The 23,817-nt window shown below is 35.5% G+C and overlaps 1 long non-coding RNA gene across 1 annotated transcript in view; it reads right to left on the bottom strand.

The window, feature by feature from the left end:
• LOC142978497 (uncharacterized) overlaps window positions 1-23,817 on the bottom strand; it is a 70,168-nt gene that overhangs the window by 11,766 nt on the left and 34,585 nt on the right. Inside the window, exon 2 of the long non-coding RNA XR_012959761.1 lies at window positions 23,063-23,092. This is a non-coding gene — a long non-coding RNA (uncharacterized LOC142978497). The remainder of the gene's footprint in view (window positions 1-23,062; window positions 23,093-23,817) is intronic.

The following is a 23,817-nucleotide window of genomic DNA, read 5'->3' as shown; positions in this document are numbered from 1 at the left end:
ATCGATTGTTTATGTAGTGGTTACACTGCGAGATGGAGTTGTGTGAGAGTTTGCGCTTTTTGTTTGACACTTTTCATATTGCGAGAAAAACGTTTCTAGGAAATGCACTAGGGAATGGCATCTTTCTGATTACAATCCTGGAAAAATCTCAAGAAAAAGATCCTCAAAATATGTAATAAACATTTGTCACTGTAAGATTAACACAAACTTGTGTTCATTTTCTTTACTTTTCACACACACATGAACCCACTCCCAACAAACAATCAGTCTTCCGGTTCCCCATCAAAATTTCGAACACAATCTCATCCTGTTATCATTAAGCAACCACAACAAACAATTGAGAAAAGAAAACACCAGTCTAAAAATAACGCGACCTACATCACATGGCCTGAAACAGTGTGGCGCAACTTGACAGTAGATATCACGATTATCATTCAACTATGTGATACCGCCAAAGAAAACAAAGTAAAGTATACAAAATCCCGTGTTTTGTTTGGTAACCTTGTCACTTCAGTTTCCTTGGCCCGTTATTACTTTGGGAATGGAAATGTGAAATGAAATTTGATTTCTAGATGTTTAAAGCCACGATTGCATTAGAGAGGCGTATCAGATGTTAGTTCGTATAGTTAGGTTCTCCGTAGACAAAGCTACGCAAATCTCCAATACTTAATTACTCCTCCGATACTGAGCCTTGTGTATGAAGGGCCTTACTTCCAAAAGATATCCTAAGGTTCGTTTGATTGCCATTATTTTGTTCTAAAAAGTTATCCTTTACATTCTCAATTACCAAATTGGTGCACAAATGTATAATAGATTGAAAACAGTTCTCACTCAAAAACTTACATGATCCTTTTACAGCCTTTAATATTTATAACTCGTCTAAATCGAGCACTATTTAAACCATGGGAAATAATGTCAAGTATTATATCTTTTTCAATATCAGGATTCGTACTATAACAGTGTCTCATAGCAATAAAAGCATTGAATGCTTTATAAATAACTAAAATCCACAATTATCTTTTAACAAATTGACTGGAAAATAGATAATGTTTTGTCGCGTTTTTGTTCACAACTGTGGAATTTTCTCACGAGCGATTGACGTTAGAGCAGAATGGAGGCTTTGCATGGATTTCTTATAGCGACGATTAGTAAACCGTAACTGATTTAAATAACAATGATTTACTAAGACATGTTAATGATCGCTATTAAATAGCACTATATATAGAAATTTATTATTACAAAAAGTCACACTACAAACTTTTGTAATTCAATACAGATTTTTACACTTTATTCTGTCTACCTTTCGGCGTAAAAAGGCTTGAATCTGTGTATGTTAATCACAGTCACTGTCATCTTACAAGATACCAAAAAAACGACCATATTTCACCAATTCTTGAGGAAAGTTTAACCAGTTCATAGGCATCTCATCATCATAACCTGGTAAGTTGGCAACAAGCATTAGATGTGCCTTCATGATCCCTTTTTCAAGAAGACCAAGGATTAAGATAGTACACACTAGTAGCGCCGTCACTAAAAGGGCATTTATCCCTAGATAACCTCGTCTCGTGTCAGTTAAAACTCAACAATGATACGTGACCATTACCGCTGTAAATAAATTTGTAGTACAATGCTAACGGATATCATTATATCGCGAAGTAGGGCGAGCCGTTTTGATCGTAAAGGACAGTTTTAATATGTTTCTGTAATTGTATATTGAGGGAAATAATGTAGCCTCAATTATATGAGTGTGGGAGTTTGCCATTATGGTTAGATAGAATATAATATTGATATTTCGAAAGTTGGTTCATGTATGACGTATCGTGCTCATTGGAAAAAGACAGAACAATCTTTCTAAAGGGATCCCGCTGATTGCCTACATTTCTTAGCCTCATAATATAGCCACGTTCAGGAAGGCAACTGACCTTTTGCGCAGTCAGGGGTGGCCCCACTGCTATTTGAACTGGAATGTCTTACGTAATTAGTATGAGCACTACAAGCCTATGTAATGTTACTTTATGTCCATCAACTCAACAGTTTTTAATTCGGAAAAGCTATCAAGAAATTCTTGACAGAAAAAAGAAACAATCACAACGGGTAAAGAGGCTCGGTGTTTGCAAGCGCAGTATTTTTACTATAATAACAAGCCCACCCACGTCGATAATTACAGTATTAAGAATGCCGTAATCAGATTTCGGAAGCATTTCCAAAAACACATAAGCGAAGCATCGCTTTTTTTTCTTTACAACGGTGGAATGTGAAAATTCTTTCCAGTGAATTGTTCGTACTAAAAGATTTAAGCTCTCTGTTAAAAGCTAAATAAACTGTGAACTAATTACAGGAAATGCCAAGTACGAAATGACTAATGTTAAAGCAAATACGTCGAGACAACATACGCAGTAAAACGTGATGAATCTCGACATTCAATTAAGAGAGCCATAACAATGAAGAAACATTGGCGAGGCGAATGTTTTGCCTACAACGTGCACACACGCACGCAAGTAAACACACGCGCATGCGTACAGGAGCTATCATTTCGACATACAAGCACGATTGTGAACGTCACTCAGAAGTGCTTGTATTTGCAGCCGATTGGAAATATTGCTTTCTTTATTTTTCTCTCAAAAACGATTCACATCCGGAAAATTTCTACATTAAGGAAAGTTCCAAGGTGACAAAAGCATACCTTATAATTCCAACATTTCGTTATACCTTAGCCAGGTTACATTTCCCCCAATACACCTTACATGCAAAACGTTTGTATCTACAAGAAAATAATGAATTCTATCTGCCGTAAGAGGCTACAAAAACGGCATGATCATAGAATTGGCGGTTTCAGCGAAATTTTCTTTTTACGTTGAGAGTGCGGAAGGGGCCTGTGGTCCCCTACCGAGATACCAAGAACTTAACAAAAGGGCGCGAAAACTGTATTGCTGTAGATAAAACAGCGTGTGATTGAACTTAGCCGAGAGAAAAAAATCAAGAGCATCTCGCTTGTTGCTAAGGCGATATAATGAGATTTTAAAATATTCAGCTCTCCATTTCTGGTGAAAAAACATTTTCTTCGTGTAATTGGTTGACTAATTAGATCAGTGTTTTCTAAAAGAACAGTTTTATAAAACGAAAGATTGTGGGTTTTAATTTGCTCCGAATTGTGTATACTTCCGTGTAGCACCTACATCAGATTTTCAGCTGCTTAAGAATTTTGCAGGTTGTGAAGTAGTACAAGATCAATTAGGTCGGGGAAAAAGTCTTTTCGCATTACAGTATGTATGAACTTGTAATAAAATCTTTTCTCTACACAAAAAAGCTCGATATTTGGGTACCTCACGAGCTCACCGAAAAAAACGTAATGAATATTAAAGAAATAATAGCATTTAGCTTTGAGAGATGTCTTTTTAAAGTGCATTACTGTCAAAATTCGGTAAATTTGGTCACATCAACGTGCCATATCAACGCACGTCACATAATGCATTTGACGTACATATGCAAGCGTACAAAGGCAATCTAGATAAGGGAGATTAAAATTCTTGTGAAAGAAGTTACGTCAAGTTATTCGTCATGGTGTGAACATAACGCATGACTGGTTTTACGATATTTTGTTTGTCAAGTGCGGCGGGCTAATTGACTAGTCAACTGATGCATTGTCCTGTGACTGTTTGCACTATAAAATGTAAACTTACTGTTTTCAATAATGATATACTACTTGAAGTTAAGACATTTCTTGGATGTAGTATCTTAGCTATAAAGATGTACCTAGGAAGCTAATAGGCACGCTAAACGGTATTCCAATAATTATTTTAGTAAATACATACACAATATCGCATTCTATACCCAAAAATATCAGTATCTCAATTAAATAAATGAAAATCCATGAACTCAGTAATATTAGCAGAGATCTAACATTTTATCGAAAACTTTAGTGTAACTTAGCCATGAAGATTTTCCAAGATAACCTTATTATCCTATAAGTTTATTACTAGATACATAATATCATACTATTATCTTCTAAAAACTAGAAAAGCCGCTTAATCTGCAGCACATACGGTATCAGCATACATTATCGATAAACCAGGTGTACAGTTACTTGACTCACACTATTTACAAATATACACTGATGTCATAATGCACTAGCAAATCACTTTACATAACGTGAATTCATCGGAACTCTGCAATACTCTGCATACAAACAAGTCTTGTGTATTTTCCTTAAAGGTACGATATTTTTTCCTGATAACTTCCTTATGTAATGTCAACAAATAAACTATGATAATCGTAATCTTCGAGGAAGGTAAACCCCCTGAGGTATTCATGTGACGTAAGCAATAGCATCCTCTTATCAACAAGTATGTATTAACATACTAATCGATTGTACCTATATGTTTTCTAATGTAAAACACTCGTGTGATATAGGTGTGTTTCCCCCTAGATTTAGGCGGAAAACTGCTTAAGCAAGGTATGCTTGTTGTAGTAATTGTAATTTTATTCCTTATAATTCTGGAAGGATAATTTTTTCAGTATATTAATGGTAATTTAATTCGGATCCTATTACACTTAGCCGTGACACGGCAAAATACTTGAGCATTACTATTTTATCTGCTAGACTCTCTAAGTGGTCTATAGGAATACAAGGTCCGGAGATCCGGAACCCTGTCTCATCATTTAGCCTGGACCATATTCTCTATCATGTTCGAATAGTTTTCGAAGACAGGGTAATCCATTGAAGTGTTTTTTTCTTTTAGAGTATCAATAAAGTATCTTCGTTACATGATTTTCTGCTACATTATTCAGAAGAACACGTAGAAAGGTCATGGTTTCCCTGCAGACAAAAAACGCCGATGTCCCGAACATAAATATTCATTGAATGGCTCCTTACGCAAAATTAACACCCCATTTCTTGGTATCATCCGCATCGAACGGTAAAATACGCGAAGATCACACATGTTTTGTTTGTCGTTAAAGACTGGAATACTCCGAGATACGAACCTTCAACATACATGATTCCACGGTACTATAGTAACGAAAGAGAAGTACTTTCTGGAGATAATAATTGCTTTTTGAAATGCAAATAACAAAGACCTCACGAGTTTTCTTGCAGCATCAGAGTCCTAAGCGTTCCCTCCCCCTCCACCCTGGCAACCATGCAGATTAAAGATCATACCTTTCAAACCATATCAGACACAATATCTACCGTTGTTCATAAAAGTTTATTAAGTCACAATTTGACCAGAAATCAAAAAGAGACATAACGATCTTCAAAATGAGCTCTCAAACTTACGCAACACCCAACTTACGTGTGCTCCATAACTTGAAAGTATTGGTGTACGTAAAATCCGTGGGTAATAAAAAATGTATCGCGTCGAGTTCGCCAGGGAGCCTTAAATATTATAGTCGCCAGTGAATGCGCAGTGCGGCTGATTCCCCGCATTGTGTTCTGATAACGGCGTCAGCTACCCTATTCGCCGCGTTCCTGCATTCGATACGTTTGGCGTAGATTAAAATGTATCTGGTGTGATTCCGTCTCGAGGGATAGGCAGACAATGGTGTCAATGCACAATGGATGGGTTTAGCATACGTGATAATGTAGTTTCTGTTACGTAGTGACATGCTTTGATTTTTGTTTCTGCGCGTTTGTACGTTTCTTGTCCGACTGTCAGAGTTCACTACGCTCTTAGAAAAACGATATCCTTACTTATTGACTAAGTAAAATAGTAAGTATGTTTCCCTAAACTAACATTTTCGTTTCCTCCAAGAAAGGTTCAGATCATAAAAATCATGAAACTACTTTTTCTACAATGCAATGATTTTTCCCAATCGGTTCCGTTTCTATTTCTCAAGAGATCAATGCAACTAGCTGCAAACCGTAGCCTTTAGCAATAAGTTGACATCATATCTATGTATTTATATCAGCTGATTCTCAGTAACTGTACTATTAATAATAATAACTAATAATATATCTGTAATGGCCTTCCGCATACTTAAAGCTGAGTTTAATCGTTTTCCTTGTACAACTGTTAGCGCCAAGTTGCAATGACTGTTGTAAAGAATTATGATCGATTATTATGAACTATGAGCAATGTGAGCATGCACACATACCGTTGATTATAAGTGTTTATTATCGGTTAAATGTGGTATACAAGTACCTACTATATTAATGCGCTGGGTGTCGTAGTTCGATGTCTACGAAGTTTTATCCCCGGTGCGATCTACAAAATTCAGCTATTTCAGATTTAAACGTAATTTGTAACCGTTGATTGTACATTTAATTAGACTAAAAATCTTTCTTATTACAAGAGTTGTTTCATGACAAAATAATAAATAAAATATTTCGTCAAAAAGCTAAATTCTCAGAAAAACCACAACAAAACGTTTCTGTGAACACAAATCGTAAATACAGCTAGAATGTTGACATAGCATTGTCTACATCTTGATTACGGAGTACACGGTCCGCAAATATTCAGAATACGACACACTACGATGACTTTATTAAGTGGTGTATCACCGTGTATCACCGAGTAGCACAGAGTATCACCGAGTGTCCCTCGGGCTATGTCACACTGCTAACAAGCGCATGGCGCCTCGTACACACCCATTTAGTATAGTACACTGTACTTACAGCGCACGTTACGGTACGATACATACAGTAATAGCTACTATTATTTCATATTTGTAGGGTTCTCTTGTTTTGAGGCTTTTTTTTATTTGACTGTTGACTGTGTTTCGTCGTGAGTACTTGTTACTTTATGATATAGGGAAACCTGCAATGAAGTTTGATTTTATTTATCAATTCAATATCTCTGAAAGCCTCGAAAATTGCAAGGAGATCAGTAATAGACATTATTTCAACAATGCTGCATTTCCATGTAATGCAGCACAGATTTTATCCCTGATATCACTTTAAAAAACTAAAATTTTAGTTTAGTACCTTAAAAATACACAATCACGAAAAACCTGTGCTATACTTATAGAAAATGAAATACTAAATGAATATTAATCATCCTAAAAAAAAGTATTGAAGAAAGCATTTCGTCAAAACTTTACAAGTACAAAATAAAAACTGACAAAATTAGGCAATACAGGACCATCATTACACACATCCAAACACGTACTTAACCGGTAATTTTTTTGATACAATAATAAGTCAATTTCGTTATTTATTCTAAGGGCGTCAAGGGTTACACTGGCCGTACATTACTTTGTATTTTTATTGAACGACCATGTAGTTAGCCCATTTGACAAATAACATTAATGATGGGTCGTCAGAACGTAGTGTCAAATATTAAAATTGAAGTAATTTCGTGGTAATTTGTAATACAAATGTTTCCCTTGTTATTGATGAAAACATTTTTAATATTAGTATGACATCTATTGTATTAAATAGAGGGTTCGTGGAACAACGGTTACTATCAATAGGTGTGATAACGATCGAAACCTAATAGATTAGTGTATTGTGTTCCTGTTTATGTGCATACGGTGCATTATTTACGAGGTAGCGGTAAAACGTAAAAGATTTTCGAATATTGAACCTTATGGGTAAAAATAAACTGTGTTCGACGAAAAAACAAGGTGTTATTAAGTGCCCATTCCAAATAACATTGTATAATTATCATAATTAGTGCAAACATTACACGTATTTAAGATAAAATTGCTATAAAAAAAGGATATACAAGTAAGAGCATGCAGAGTTCTGTTAGACCTTTTAGTTGTATGCAACTCAAAAACTCAATTATATGAAATTGAAATGACAATAATATCGAAATTCCGACACGGATTTCTGTTGTAACGCAATCAAAGTTAATGCACTCTGAATATAAATGTATTTCAAGTGTTCTTTAATGCTCATACAATCTTGAAAATACGCTATTTAAAAATATAACAGTCAAAACGATACCAAATTATTGACAATCCATGCCATTATGAAGTGTGAAAAATTAAAACGATGTCAAGAAAGTGTGACAGGAATTTAATACAAAAATGTATGAACATGTCTTTAACTTTCCATAATAAGACAAGTCAATAATGTATTATTTACGATAGGAATCAAGTGTTTGTTTCGACAGAGATCATAAACATTTTTGAGTTATTTTAAATCGTAACAAAAAGCTCGTAAAACACGTAAAAAGTTTATTGAAACCGCAAATATAACGACGGGTTAATATCTCGCGCTACCGAGAAGAAGGCGAAAATGCGTAAAAATATATTGAATTGAAAGTTTTTACATTGAGAAGTGAAATAAAATAAATATTTTACAATTCATTACGGAGTTTTACTACGACAGTGATGTCTTGAGTGGTCTATATTTTTTTAATTTGATTGGGCATCAGTCCTCGTTAAATGTGCAATGAATCAAGCTTTTATTACTTTTGTTTTAAAATTGGACTTTCGATGCGGAAATTCAAATACTAATGTTACTTTTAGGAACACAGAGTCGTGAAATCGAAATTTCGTCAAATAGTGAAGGTGTTTGTTTTTTACTTATTCTGTTCTATTTTGACACGTAGTAGTATCGGATAAGCAAGCCTTATATTATTTTGCCATAGTCCGACCGACAGTTTATAACGGATAGAATCATGATAAAAAAGGAACCAAATTTCAACGAAAATTCGTGTTCGTTAAGGGCTCAGCTTCATCGCATCACAATAACGTACAAATACTACTTTTTTTTTAACTAACTACGACTTTACTGACTTACTAGCAAGAAACATACGACATCTGTTTAAAATAAAAACGTATCGACAACCTATTACGTCTAACGAATAAATTCAAATACTCGTAATAACAGTAACAGTGTCATAAATAACACATATCACAGTACTTAAAATTAAAATATATCGTATCAAATACCATTACTCGCATCATGAAGATATCATTCATCTATCCACTAATTAGAAAGGCCGCGGGCCACTTGATCAATTAAAAGATTCATATCACAAGTAATATAACTGTCATTCAGACTTATAGATAAACGAGACTATATTTCATTCATCTAAATACTTTATCGCGAAGATCTTTAATTGTATTGTAGTTTTGAAAGTATCAAGACGGTTTTGGTTGCAGATTTTGGAGAAAACTTTGCGACTTTTGTCATATTTTGCCCGAAAATAACCATTCATGCTTTGCTTTAAAAAATCAAGCAGTACAATGACTTTGAAATACATATTGTAAAATATAATTTAATTTGTCTTTATTTGGAATCAGTTCTCGTAACCGTTAACTAAGTTTTTACGTATTGCAACTTATCTCGAAACATTAATAGAAAACGAAGTATAGTTTCACCAAACAAACAAACTTTCGCGCCAAAATTGAAAAATAACGTAAAACTTCCAAAAATACTCTAGTTTTTACAAAACAGAGTGATTCCCACGACACATTCACCCCAATTTACCGAAAAGCGTTTCATTCACAACACATGCTCGTCGCAACCCTTAATCATCAAACTGTCGTCTGCGAGGTGGTCTCACAAAAAACACTAATAAATCTCTTCATACCTAAAAACAACCACTTAGCACTTACACGAAAATGTAAGAGAAACAAATTTGTAAAATCAAACGACACTTTTTCATCATGCAGTATACATTGCGCAGTTAGTACGCTTGTTTTAAGGATGTTGAATTTTATCTCGTATTGAAATGAAGATGTATCGTGAACTATTCGGATCGTGGTGTTTGGTTTTAGGATGTTAGGGTGGCAGGTCAATAACGGGTCTAGTTGAAAAAACCCGACTCACGACTCCCGAGTGATTGGTGACTGGAGAAAAAATGTGGTAACGCAGAATTTGAATGTGTTTTGGGTTCCGTAATAAGTATATTCAATGAGAAGAAGCAAGTCGCTATGTATACGTTATGTCAAAATTTTAACAATAAGTACATAGTTGACATATCTGTGCAAAGTTTGGATGCAATGAAAATCTAAAGCTGTAAACTAATTGTGAGTAGTTTGTTTGATTTTTATTTCTCTAGTAAAAATACGTTATTAACAAATTAGTTATGATTTCGTGTTAAAAATATGGTTAGAAATTTTAAATCAGCGTCATGCTTGTTACACTCATTAAATAAAATATTCTGCTGATCTCTTAATTAATGTTTCAGATTCTAAAATTTAATCGATTTAACGCTTTTGAACAAGTTAAAACATTTTTTATTTTGAACAAGCATGAATCAGGCAGATGTTTTCAAATTTGTAATTATTTAGTTATTAATACACACATATACATGTATGTATATCCCGAATGCTGATCATGATGATTAATATGTCTCAATAGTAGACTGGAGTTTAGTAGAGTGCCTGGTAAATGCAATAGGCTCGCCCCGTTCTCTATGAGACTAATATTTTTAATGGCGAAACATGAGTGTATTTCATACATTTCTGCCTACACCTTCGGGTATAACAGGCGTGATATAATGTATGTAGATATGTGTATATTAATACGAATACAAAATATAAAATGTATAAAAACCAAGTCCCAATTATCGCGATTCATTGCACTCACGACGGGGCCCCAAAACTATTGAACTTTAGCGAAAAAAACCACCGGCTCTTCTCGGAAGCGAGCGATCGTGATTGAATCTTTCATCTTACACCGTCAAATAGTGATAGATGTATACTTACTTAATACTTTTTATGATGATATCATGGAATAAATATAGAACAGTGAATGAATATCGTAGCTACGAACTAACGAACAGACAGACAGTTTTAAGGAGCCTTTTGCTTTGTATTTTCAAGTGGTATTTCGTAAAAAGATTCCAATAAAACAGAGTTTTATACAAAATGGTCTACTAACTTTGTTCCAACGTTTAAACAAAGTTTTGAAACAACACCCGCTCTTGTATGGCTCGCAAAATTTATCTACGAATCTGTTTCATTCTTCTTTCGAGAAGATTGTTTCATCTTTAAATACATATAAGTATGTTTTTTGTACGCATATTTCACTCACTAACCGACTGTCGATCACAAAGCCTTATTAGTTATTTATTTGTCTCCTTAACTTAGTAGGGATTATGTTTGTGCTGTAAAATAACGGATTATGACAATACGTCGATGTACAATTTTAAGTAGGAGAATTTTCCACACGCGTAGGTACTTAGTGTCAATATAATATGATGAGGTTATTGAAACTTGATAGAATTGTTTTGATTATACAAAAACTACATGTTTTTTGCTTGTATCGTGTTAGCAGGCTGATATGTTGCTTTGTAGGCTTATGTCAGTTGGTAATTGGAATTAGTGGTACAAAGTGCTTATCATGGAAGATCTTAATCACTCATTTCAATCTCTATGGCAATTTGAGACGAGTGACGCATTTGATATACGTCACTGTCCTTCTGAATCACGCAAATGAATTTTAGATGTCTAAATTCTCAAGGATCTATTCCACGAAATACCTACTACACCATGTTTCCCTTAAGGATTAACAAGTATAACGGTCACATAAAGGATGTGAAAAAGACACAATATCACTCCTTTTATATGAGAACATACATCCTTAAAAGATTATTTTTTACCCTTTACGATCTAACAATATGAAAACGGAGTCTCCCAAAATGGGTTCGAGTCGATCGATCGAAAAAATGTATTAGATTATACAAATTATACAGTATCTTGTAATCCCATTGAATTAAAAGGATAAAAGGTATTATTTCCATAACATTATACTTGTACATTAATACTAAACACTAGCGGATATCCGGTTTTTTTAATCGATCCTTTTGCTCCCACGCCCACAACGAAAGTATTTTTTATGGATAACATTACAAAATTAAACCCCACGATACATTTATCTGTTGAAGAGCGGAGACAGTCGGAAATAGATCTTATCGAAGAGTCTCCTATACAATTGATTTTTTACACCCAAAATTTGTACAAAGGTTCAAATCTACCTGGGATTGCGCAAACAGATTTAGAAATAGCTCCTTTCATACGAGTGAAAAGCTCGTTGCACTCAAACCGGACACAAGAGTAAATCATTTATGGGAAGAGCATTTATCTAACGGCGATTGTCAAAACACGGACACAAATCAAATTCGACAGTGACCACACGACAGCTCTGACAATGCAACTTCCGCTTCTAAAAACCGACAAAAGCGTTAATCGCCTCGTCCGAAATCAACCGTATGTTGTGGTAGGCCCTCCATTGTCACATAAAACCATTGTTTTTTTATCTAACGGCCCGTATTAGGTGTGAAACGACAACTAATCCCTTACTAAGTAAACGAACATGAACACAAAAAGTTCTTGTCAATTTAAAAGCAATAAAATCGTCGGCGCGGAGTTATCTCGAGTGTCGAGCGGTAAAGAAAGCCGATATATCTAAAATGCGTAAAACTGGTTCTGATAACACAACTCGGTCCGGTAACGAGTGGCCCTTTCGAACTTTCACACGGAGTGCACATGTACGTATGTCTTGTACAACGGATGTCGTCGCAATTACGAACGGCTGCGATTATTATTGCGCGGTATTGTGCGGCCAAATTACAGCATCTCGGCTTCCCATCCGGTCTAACGCGGCGTCCGTGACACGCGACATTGGATCTTATCTATTAGTGACAGGTGTCACATTGGTGTATCGGAATCGCTAGCCGTTTGAGATGATGCGGCGCGCACAGGACGCGATCGGGACGTCGTCGCGATAGACGGGCTAATAAGGGATGGACATACGCAGGTGAATGAAACGGAACAATGAAGAATCACAATGGTGTCTCGACGAGTTGATACTGCGCGGACACCTGCGGTGGCTACGTGAAAAGGTAAACTTCTGATTTATGGGCTCGGATGCAAACGCTGCGCTTTAGCGATATGCACCGGAGAAAATCGCGCCTTTCTACAGACACAAAAGCATGTTCCGACTCGTTCATATCAATGCGTCCATCCGACTGTGAGGACGCGATGTTGTTTTCATATCTGTCGAATAATGCAGCTGCATTGAATAGACACCCAGACGAATATGAATTATTGTTTGAATGGGACGTATTTCTAGAATTGGTCTGTGAGTTTGCACGGTTCCTGCAATTTGCACAATGAATGTTGATTTAGCGCACCTGCGTTGTACTTGTATTTTTTGCATAGTTGTGGTACAAAAGTGTCGGATGCATGCAGAGAGCAATCACCCCTGCAAGTACAAGGTACTGGGGACGCGTACGACGCGTACGTGAGTCAGAACCCTCGGTGACCCGGTTCGCACGGACCGACGCCGCGCGACCACTTAGCCCCGCGTTATATGACGCGGAATTTATAACTATAACGCCTTACTATTATATTTTAATAGCTTACTATCCTTGATAAATGCTATAATTAACGTATTAGTTTCACTTTCACAACAAAAAGGTCATATATGTATATTGCCCGGGGTTTTAGGATTTTAGTTTTATTATTGAACAGAACACAACTCTAATTAATTTATACATTTTAGGAACGACGCAGACTGAATATAAGAGCAGCGAGAATAACGGCTTTAAGCAAAATTGAACAAGTTTCAATAAAGTTAGCAATTCTCAAGTATGTGCCTATATAGATCATTCACTGCCGGCTAAAAGCCGTGTTATTCTTGGCACCGACTTCACAGAGGCTTCTTAAAAACTAGAGCCTCATATCTCAGCTAATAAATCAAAAAGCACTGGCCTAAAACTCGGCTATGATTTGGCACAATATTCAGGCATCGTTCGTGTATTATCTATTGATATGACGGCTCATTACTCTCGCAAGTTGCTTGGGATATTTGTACAGTCTCGTATGGTGATAACTTTGATTGATGGCTAGTACTACCGCAATTAGACGAATGTTGCCTTGGCAACTAAGTATTCAGCTATTGTAGGACATATACCTACTTGCCTATTCACAGACGTCGGATTTCCCTGTGATATATTAGGTAGATAAGATATGTCATGGTTAGACGTATATCGATAGTTAAACTAGACTGATTTAAAAATATTCCTAGCAACGATATGTAAGTAGGTTAGCATGTCAATTTCATCCCACTCTAATGTGTATTATTAGAACAAGATGCAAGCATAACTAATAATATTGTATGAACAGAATTGTCACAGGATTTACGACATTTTTTACTTAACCAGAATCATGATGGAAAAGTCACGACCCCCTAGTTTATCATCCATGGACCAGAGCAACCCTCTTTATGGGGCAGGTTTTATGACTCGGGAGAGTAATGGTAAAATAGCATACTATATCTCTTTTGAAGCAGAGGGGTGTTAAGACGTATAAACGAGCTTTCAATTCGCACTTCTGACTGATATTCGAACAATATGGGTATAATTTATTCTTTTGTTGGTTACTTTCTCACAAGATGAGGAAGAAATTACAATGCGTATAAGTACAATGAAATAAAGTATGGCAAAGGGCAGTGCTGTCGTGTTGAATATAGTGGTCTTTTGAGATACAACTAGTTGCAAAGTCGACTATAGTGAAGTAAAGTTCAATGAACGTAACTGAAGTCTGCAGATGTAACGTATTGGGGCAGGTCGTCTCGCCATCTCCCAATGCACCGGATTTGTATCCGGTCCAGACAACCTATCGTGTGATCTACAAAGACCTGTTTTGAGTCTTTAGCTTTTATTATGCCTTTTTTGAGTATTGGACTTTTGTGTTACCGAAACTTGATGGTCAATAAATAAGAAGGAAATGTAACTAAAGTTAATTGTGTCAAATGCTAGACCGGTTATTGGATATGTATTTTTCTTTCGATTAATATACTCTTTACTTTTAACTACAGCACTTACAAGAAAGCAAAAAAAACGTAGTCCAAGATAGTGTTAACTTTTATTTTCGTTTATTTTACCCTATACTGTCCCATTGTCGGGCAAAAGTCTCTCCCAAACTTCTCCACCGGTTTCGATCCTCAGCCAAACTTTATAATTATGATTCTGCATATATTATTGATTAAATGAAAACAAACATGAAGTAGCCAGCGTCATGTGAACGCGTGTTTGCGGCGCATACGCAGCCGGCGCAGGCGTCCGGTCGGGCCGGTACCGCAGATGCTGCGCCGGCGACCTTCAGCCGCACGCCCTGCACGCCATATATCACACACTGCACTTACTATACTGGTGGACTTTAGACTCCAAGTTATTTTCGATAACTTGAAGAGGATGTTTGGTACTCCCTAAGGCCGATTTGTACTGTAGAATTACTAATTAAAATATAGGCTACCCTTTAGTACTTAGGCTTCCTTTAATGACGATATAATGGCCGAAAGCTAGTTGCAATTTATGAAATTAGTAAGTAACTGTTGCTTATGTATACAGGCTGCTCAACGGTATGGGCGGCCATAATTCAAAAGCAACAAATTAGCTGTTCTTTGTTGTTGCCTAGCAACACATTTGTTAATGTAGTTCAAGCATAAACAATATTACAGTTTAGAGTATAATTACTCTAACAATCGGGTAAAGTTTTTATCAAAGCTATGAAACAAAATCCAGAAAATAGTACAATAATAACGCTTTGTCATGGATTCAGGTCACATGAAAAGTTCCGTTCACTAGGTTTATAGTAAATTTTGTGAACTTAGAAGCACTAAAAGTTTATTTGCTTTTCTATAGACCTTTCATACTTCATTTGACTTTTAATGTGATAGTAAACAAGCCAAGTATGGTGCTTTCAAATATATGTAATGATGAACACGGTAATGTGACGGTAGGAAAGTAAATAATCACCATAATGACACCGTAACGGCAGCTGGGTTTAATCAAGACATACGTGAAACAAAATTACTACTTTATACGGTGTGATTGAAAACCAAATGACATGACTACACAAATATTTGATGATCAACCTATAATAATATTGAAGAAATCCCAATGAGATTACATCCTTTAATCAATAATCTGGACAAAAAATCAAACAGGTTTTTATAGAGTTCTTCGATGTAAATGTCATAATAAACCTCCATGGTAATAACGTTGCGGCGTTTGTCTGAGCAGTGGACGGGTTAAGGTCACCATATCCCTTAAAGTATTAACTATAATTGGAAAAAATGAATTCTAAAAGTAAATGTCAGGCCGCAAACAAGCGTAATCTTCGCTGAAAATAGCTTGCGGTTTTATGGTGATTAATAAAAATATACGATACAAGATGGTTGTATGCTTGCACTATAGATTATTTGTGCATACGTGCATCGATTAGGTTTGCGGCAGCCTTTACGAGTTGGGTATCATTAATTTTATAACATCACTAGTCTAGAAACATCCGTTGTTATATTAAAACACATACAATACTAACTCTACGTATTTTCGCAGGAATATCAATCACCACCATTGTTAAATCCAAAAAGGGACTGGCGTTTTGACGTGAATGAAAAACAAACCTGCAATACTTTTCTCGAATTATTAACTATCCCAAAATTATCTCTTAGTCTGTTGAGTGTATCAAAGTAGTACAATTCCGGCTCTATTCCTTCAGCCTGGTAACAGATACAAGTAACCGAATACTTCCTACAAATCTACGTACATATAAGAGTATCACGATGACAGTCATAAGTGTTTCAGCAAACATTGCGTAGGAGGCTTCAGTTAGGCATTTCCCATTGTGACGTCACTGTCTGAATAATGTTGAATTTAGACTGGCTCGGTGAGTCATACTGTCGACTAATGCCTCGCTAGCCTTATTCCACGAAATTTCGGGTGTTTAGTTGGTAAAATAATATAATTGTGACAGCTTTTCAAGTACTTATAGGCCAGATTAAAAATAATAACATAAATGCCTGTTTCCTTTTTTATTTTTTTAAATTGAACTAACCACATTATGAGTAGTCTGAGAGAACGATTTTGGTTCTGTAGAAAAGAGTAAACGAAAAGAGAAGAATTTACCATAAATAATATTTTCTAAAAACAGAGAACAGTGCAGGAAGCCTACAAATATCTATAGCAACTAAACTCCCCTATATAAAATAAATATAAGAAATTTTAAACACATTTTACGGTGTATTTTCCGCTACGGGCTCTCAGTCAAAACATTTGTATTCTTCACGGCTGTAATCCTCCCCTGGGATAGTCAGAGATTTACACCTACAATTCGACGATGTCGCTCTTTCGATCCCGTTTGATACACGACAAGAGTTTTGCTATTTTGTGGAATATTTTCTATTCAAAACCTCTTATCTGAAATATTTTTATATGAAATAAAGTTTTGGTTAAATAATAATCTCTAAGATCGAAACGGTATCGTTTAGGCTCGTAGGGAGTGAAATTATTATTTAGACCAAAACTACTTTGCGATTGAGAATAGAATTTTTGAGTTGTTCGTTTTCACGTAAGCTCTACTTTTTGATATGCAGTAGTAACTAACTAACCCAACATAATAAATCAAACGATTACTATTATTCGGTCCTATAACTTACGACGTAACCGTGTAACACACGAAATTAGTCTACATCTCATACAAAACGTAACTCCTTCCATCCACAACAAAAAAGACAAAACCAACTGCATCAAGCTTTCCTTCATAAAACGAGTTAAGAATTCTATGAAACCTTGACCAAGTCAACCGTCTATTTAAAGTACGAGCCCTTAGCAACAACTCCCAATTGCAATAGTCTTTTTATCCATTAACAGTTGAATAGTGAACCGGTCCGTTCAGTCGCTCAGTTGTTCGTCCACTCGTTCCCGATATTGCGGTCCGTATGTCTGCAACATTGTAAAGGTTGCAATACTAGTCTAGGTTACCTGTGTTACCTAAGAGTGGTTTCACTAACGCTTTATGTAGATGACTCACCCTTAAACTAGTTAGGTTCTATTTGAAGGTAGGGTTATGTTTAGAAATTGTAGACTTAGCCCCAGTTTCAACACTTCTGAAGAAATATAGAACAGCTTATGAGGAGATATTTTGACCGTATTTTATCGTCACATATTCGCTGTTTCTTTACCTATCGGATAGGTTATCTGTCACTAATCCCCAAACTGTGAAATTGGCCTCTAAGCTCGTTTTTCGGATCAATTTCGTAAATGTACAACATAATTGTTACTTTACTATTTTCGTCTATGGCGTAGCTAGAAACGCGTGAGTATTATTTTCTTCGACCATGTTTGAAAGAAAAGTACGTAAATTAGAATGGACGCCCAAATACTACATCAGCCTAGCCTTTCTTCCAAACTATGTTGGAGTTGGCTTCCAATCTCACCGGATGCAGCTGAATACTAGTGTTTAAAAAAATGTCATGTCATAGAGTCATACAACATATACATGTTTTATAGTGGGTTAGTTAAGTTATAAAACGTAAGTTGATTGATTACAAAAGTTCTAAATCTGTCTGGATCACGTAACAAACGCGTGATCACAGTCACCTGCCTTGCAGATCAAGTAAAAGTTATTTATTCTAGTTGACATAATATAAATATGATATACAAGGAGAAATGAGTCTTGAATTATTTTCTATCTTATCTTATTGATCATCAGCGGTTTTATAGTGCAACCATTGAGTAGAGAGCCTTTCAAGCAAGGTTCTTGACTGGCAGAACATAGAAAATACAGAATTTTTGAACATCAATGGCACATAGGCTTATGCACCTGGCTTTGGCCTGATTGATACAGCTACTTTTTTATGAAATCCACAGAATTAGTATTAATAATTTAGTTGGATCGTACACGCTAAGGCTCTATAGTCTATACTAAGGTGTCGGGCTAAAGAAGCCGCTTTGCAATTTAAGTAATACATATTTTACCAATAAATTTTATACCACGTACATAGAATATTAATAAGAAACCTTAATTAACCCTAATAGCCTCTGCATTATTTAATAGAACGCATGCATTACTGAATAAATGTCTTCATTTATTTTGCCATCAATATTTTGAAATGTCACCTGCATCAGAATTAAATGCCGCCTAGGGCCTCACAAAACTTTCTTTTAAAACAACAAACATACATAAATTCAAATTATAACAACATCAAATAGTAAAACCAGAATCATTATTCAAACCATAGAGTAGCGAGTCTACTCAGAGACAATTCCTCGTATTTTTTAACCCTGTTTCGCCGGTCCTCTTTCGTTACGGATGCACCGGGTAGAAAACATCGTCATCCGCTTTTTTCAATACTACCATCATTACATCAACGTATCCCAAATAAATTAAAAAGTCATCACACTCATCACACCACTCCAGTTTTTTATTCCATAATGATAACCGGTGGTGATAGATTTTTTTCAAGATTTTTTTAAGAAAGTGTTACTTGTTTTGTTCTAACAAATTATTGTGTTGCGTGGTTATAATTACGGTTGATTAGGTTTAAATGGGCGGTGGTTGTGAGCAATGATAAACCCATTTGCTGGTTAATATTGGGCCAAAGTGTTCTTTATAAGGAAATTAAAACAACAGATGGGTTGCGTGTGATGAGACATTTGGATGCTTTCGTTAGTGTGGAGATTACGAGATACGTTTAATACTGACTTATGAAACAGTTTATTATGTATGAGGTAAGATACAGAAGAAACGACAGCGATAGACAAACTAGTTCAGCTTTTTAATATGATGTCTCCTAGTCCGACAGCTTTCTGTCAAAGACAATAACACTAGGGGCGTGAAAGAGGCTTATTACTCACAGTCGGCACAATGGGCAACTTATTTATAAAAACAATAGATCTTATAAACCACGAAACAATTTATTTACAAGCAAAACACAGCAATCTATCGAATTCGTACAAAAACGATCGCCGAAAAAAGTTGGAAACCGATACAAAAATACATATTTATGAAGTGACATCCTCTTTGCTGTGTTTCATTCACCAAATGCTGCTATCTATTTACATTGTTATCGTCTGTTATCGGGGGTCGCCCTTCTCGGAAGTAGCGCGGCAGCGGCAGGGTTATCGAGACCAACTCCATACCGATAAACCAATCATGAGAAGGGATTTTTGAAGATAGAATTCGGCCGTAACTTAACCCGTGTGTCGCCCATGTGCGTGACTGGATACACTTTGAATATAATTGGACCAATCAGTTTGGCTTTCCCTTAGTGTAAACGTTTTTAGAAGTGGAGTTTCTAGAGGAAGTAATAGAAATACAGGGTTATCACTCTCATATGTAATCTCAATTATTTTAAGTGTCCACCTTTGAGGAAAATAGACACAAAATTTTGTTGGAATGACGTAAGTAAACAAAAAATATTAACTCAATAAAACAAAGACATTAAGTTAAGTGAGTTATTTTTGCCTGTTACTTACTACATTTTATTGCGAAAGTGACTTCCCACTTTGTGAGCAAAAATAATGACCAATTTTAGTCACTACAGTAACTTAGCCATCCTCTTTTCTGATACAATTCTGCCGGACCTTTTTTTAAATTAAAACCAGTAGCCCGGTTTCCACACATAAAATATGTGTTATTTTCGTTTACACATTTACTGTTAATCGGTCACAAAGACTATTCTCATATAATTGGAACAGCAATAAACCTACGATTGCGCCCTGAACGGATCAATACAAACCCACACATATTAGCGTTTATTCACTTCAATTGAGATAAAAACAAGCAATAAAAGTGTTAAATGTAACCCTTTACACCCACAGGTACAAATAACAATGGCATGAGGTGGTTCAAAAAGACGCCATTTATAAAAATAAATTGTTCAACAATGGATACGTCAATAAATTACAGTATTTGATTTAGCCTATTTTATTTAAAGGTGGTTGCAGATTAGCTGACAATTTATTGCATATCCATTCATGTATTGAATAAACTGGTTGTGCAAAAATAAGATGCTGCAAGCTTTAATACTACTGCTAGGCAAGAATTGGCTCTCGGTTTGAAGTCTCTAAGCTCTGATCTATTAGGCTCGACCTGCTATTGTTTTTGACGACTACATATCGGTCCAGTCTATAAAATTACTACATACATACATAATATTTTCCCACAGAGGGAGGAAAAGACCAAAGAACCCTCACCTCATCCACATCCATACAATGGAATTTCTAATTAAGTATCACTTTTCGTACACTTCCGATCAGGACTTACGTAAAGGAAGATGTTGTGCACTTGTCCTATGTACAGACAAAAGCTTTACAATACCTGATGTATTGAATCTACAAGCACCTTAAGGTAGTACAAAACTTGTTTCCTAAAGTTCGTAGGAGTTAGACCTCGTGTGGTCTGTATAAAGACCTAAATTGTTATATTGCGGATCCAACAGCCTTATATGGCAATCTTTATAGAACCAAAAATGTTCTAAAACACTAAGGTCTATACAAGCAGAAATATATTATGTATATAACTAAATAACAAACCCCCTGAACGAACCCTCGCCGTATTTTGGTTATTTCGATTTTATTATATTATTACAAATTTGATTACTTACGCACTCCCTATGTATCGGAGCATTAAATGTATGTATCGGAGAGTGTATAGAAAGATGTGGGAACACGTACAGTCACAAGCTGCAAACAGTGAGACATATTTGTACAAAATATCTACATACTATCTAAAACTTATGATCAACTAAATAAAATTAGATAATTCTTCTTTACTAGTTTGCAACTATCGGGACCACGTTCGTATGGGATCGATGGAGTGAAAAATTCCAAAGGAATGGAATCACCGGGATAAACTTGCACTAAGTATACCCGGACGAAATCGGGCCAGTCCGCTAATTTGCAATTAATGTGGATTCATTCTAATGAAAGAAAACAGTGTTAACATATTCTTGCTACATTTTCAGTTAGGATTTTAAACCATGACTGATATGTAATTTGAAATCTATTCTTTACACGAAATAAACGTGTTAAAACGGTACTAACATACAAAGAACTTGAAGAAAACCAGACTTAATAACACAAAGAGCACTAATTATATTAAATAGGTCTAAAAAACTAGTCCAATCACTTTCATTTCAATTTCAGAGAATGCAGAACAAGTTCGGACAGCATCATGTATCCGGAAGCAGTATATTTTAGAACATGTTATTACAAATCAACAATATGTTCTAGAAAATTAGGTTTCAAAAGCTCTTTACGGCAACTTGACATCCTTTCTAAATAGATTGTACAATTTGTACATTCTTAAAATCTTGTCTAATAAAAGTCTTTAAAAAAAGTTAAGTCACGGATGTTATATGTTTTGGATGTGAATGTATGAAGAAGTTTGATTGTAGATGAATGGATCTATCGTTTTCTATCTAAGCGTAAGAAAAGGATAGTGACTCTAATTAAGTGTAAACTTCTATTTGATGTGGTCAGAGGAAATTAATGACGTATTTCTACTACGTTTCCAAAACACTACAGTTCTAAATGTTCGACGGGTAATATGCAAAGCACAATCACAAAGTTCAAAATACTAGACGTATAACATGACATCATATTACCAAACATTGATTTCTGGCGAGCCGTGCGTTCAAATATTTCATTACATCGCAATGCACAGCCGGTCGCCTCCCTAGTCAGACAGATATATCCCCACGCAGTGCAAAAGCCGTCGATGTACAAAACCGCAGACGCGTCAAGCACACCCACCAGTGTATCAACAACCGTTATTTAATTGCCAACATTAACAACGCGTTGACGGTAAAACGTTCAACGCGAAAATAAACCAACATAACCAAACAAAAAGCGAGATTCTAGGAAAAAGAAATATTGTTGCAAACAGGAAAAATACGTCAATGCACCAGTTATAGTATTTTACGTTCGGATATTTGGATAAAAAAGTAATCAATAGCGTTTGGTATAGACGATGAGAGAGCGTTTTAGACGCTTCACACTGTATAAGTTTTAACGCGATGGACAAAAGAAATTTGGTAAACGAGAATGACTTACCTTTTGAGTATTTCATTTTGTTATACAATTTAGTTTTTTACGATTGATACTATACAATGAATGGATGTACAGACAAACATTGTTATATCTCAAATAATATTCTGTTTGTTGCTGAACAAAAAATACTTGTTCAAACATATAAAAACTAAACAACAAAGAGTTTCACTTATATTGTTATTATATTTACTTTGACGACTTGTAGAGTGTATTATGATCGAAAACTAAGTTTATCATTGAAGCTAAAGTCTACGCCAATACGGGAGGGTACTTTGTAACATTTTACGATGAAATAAAACGTATAATGGAGAATAACTTACGAGATATCATCGGGCTGTTGTGGACATCATCTGTAAGCAAAATAAACACGATTTTAAAACGACATCAGCATTAAGCGATAATAGAGCGCGCGCTTTTTAGAGCACCCATAACATTTTATTGGTGTCATTATTTTTAATTTCAATATATTTTATAATACTATAAATATACATATAACAGCGATAATGGCCGAACCCAAGTGTTGAATGAACTTTAAGAACTGGCAAGCCAATCTACTGAACGGAGAATTTATGTTAAAATGTTCGTTAAACTATACTGTACACATGTTGAGAAGTTTATTAATATTAATTAATACATTAAATTACTATTAAGAGTAAATTATATGAATTTGATACGTATTCTGGGAGGAGACCGATGGTAAATAAATGGGTTAAGTTAAAAAAATCGGATATATATAAAAAACACAGTTAACTTAAGATTATACGTGCCAATTAACTTTGTGTGTCAGAATATAGCAACAAGTCGTTGCATAACAAACTGAATATAGTTACAAGAGACGCAGGCAAGGAGTAAGGGTGACGGAGGTGACGACAAGGGAGTCCTTCTTCGTAGCATTTACCAAAAACTAGTACATTTTTGGTGCTAATTTGCACGTGTATTCTGATTAATGTCTGCCAGGTTACTCGTATGAGGTTTTTGTGAGTCGTGCACAGTTCACCGGCATGTTATCGTAGCGTAACGATATAACTAGCTGCGATTGTGCTGACGCCGCCGCACGTACGGACGCCTCTAAATT

Source organism: Anticarsia gemmatalis, chromosome 14 (assembly GCF_050436995.1).
Source record: "Anticarsia gemmatalis isolate Benzon Research Colony breed Stoneville strain chromosome 14, ilAntGemm2 primary, whole genome shotgun sequence".
Taxonomy (NCBI): Eukaryota; Metazoa; Arthropoda; class Insecta; order Lepidoptera; family Erebidae; genus Anticarsia; species Anticarsia gemmatalis.
Note: the sequence above shows the minus strand (reverse complement) of the source record. Positions and strands in the feature narration are given on the sequence as shown.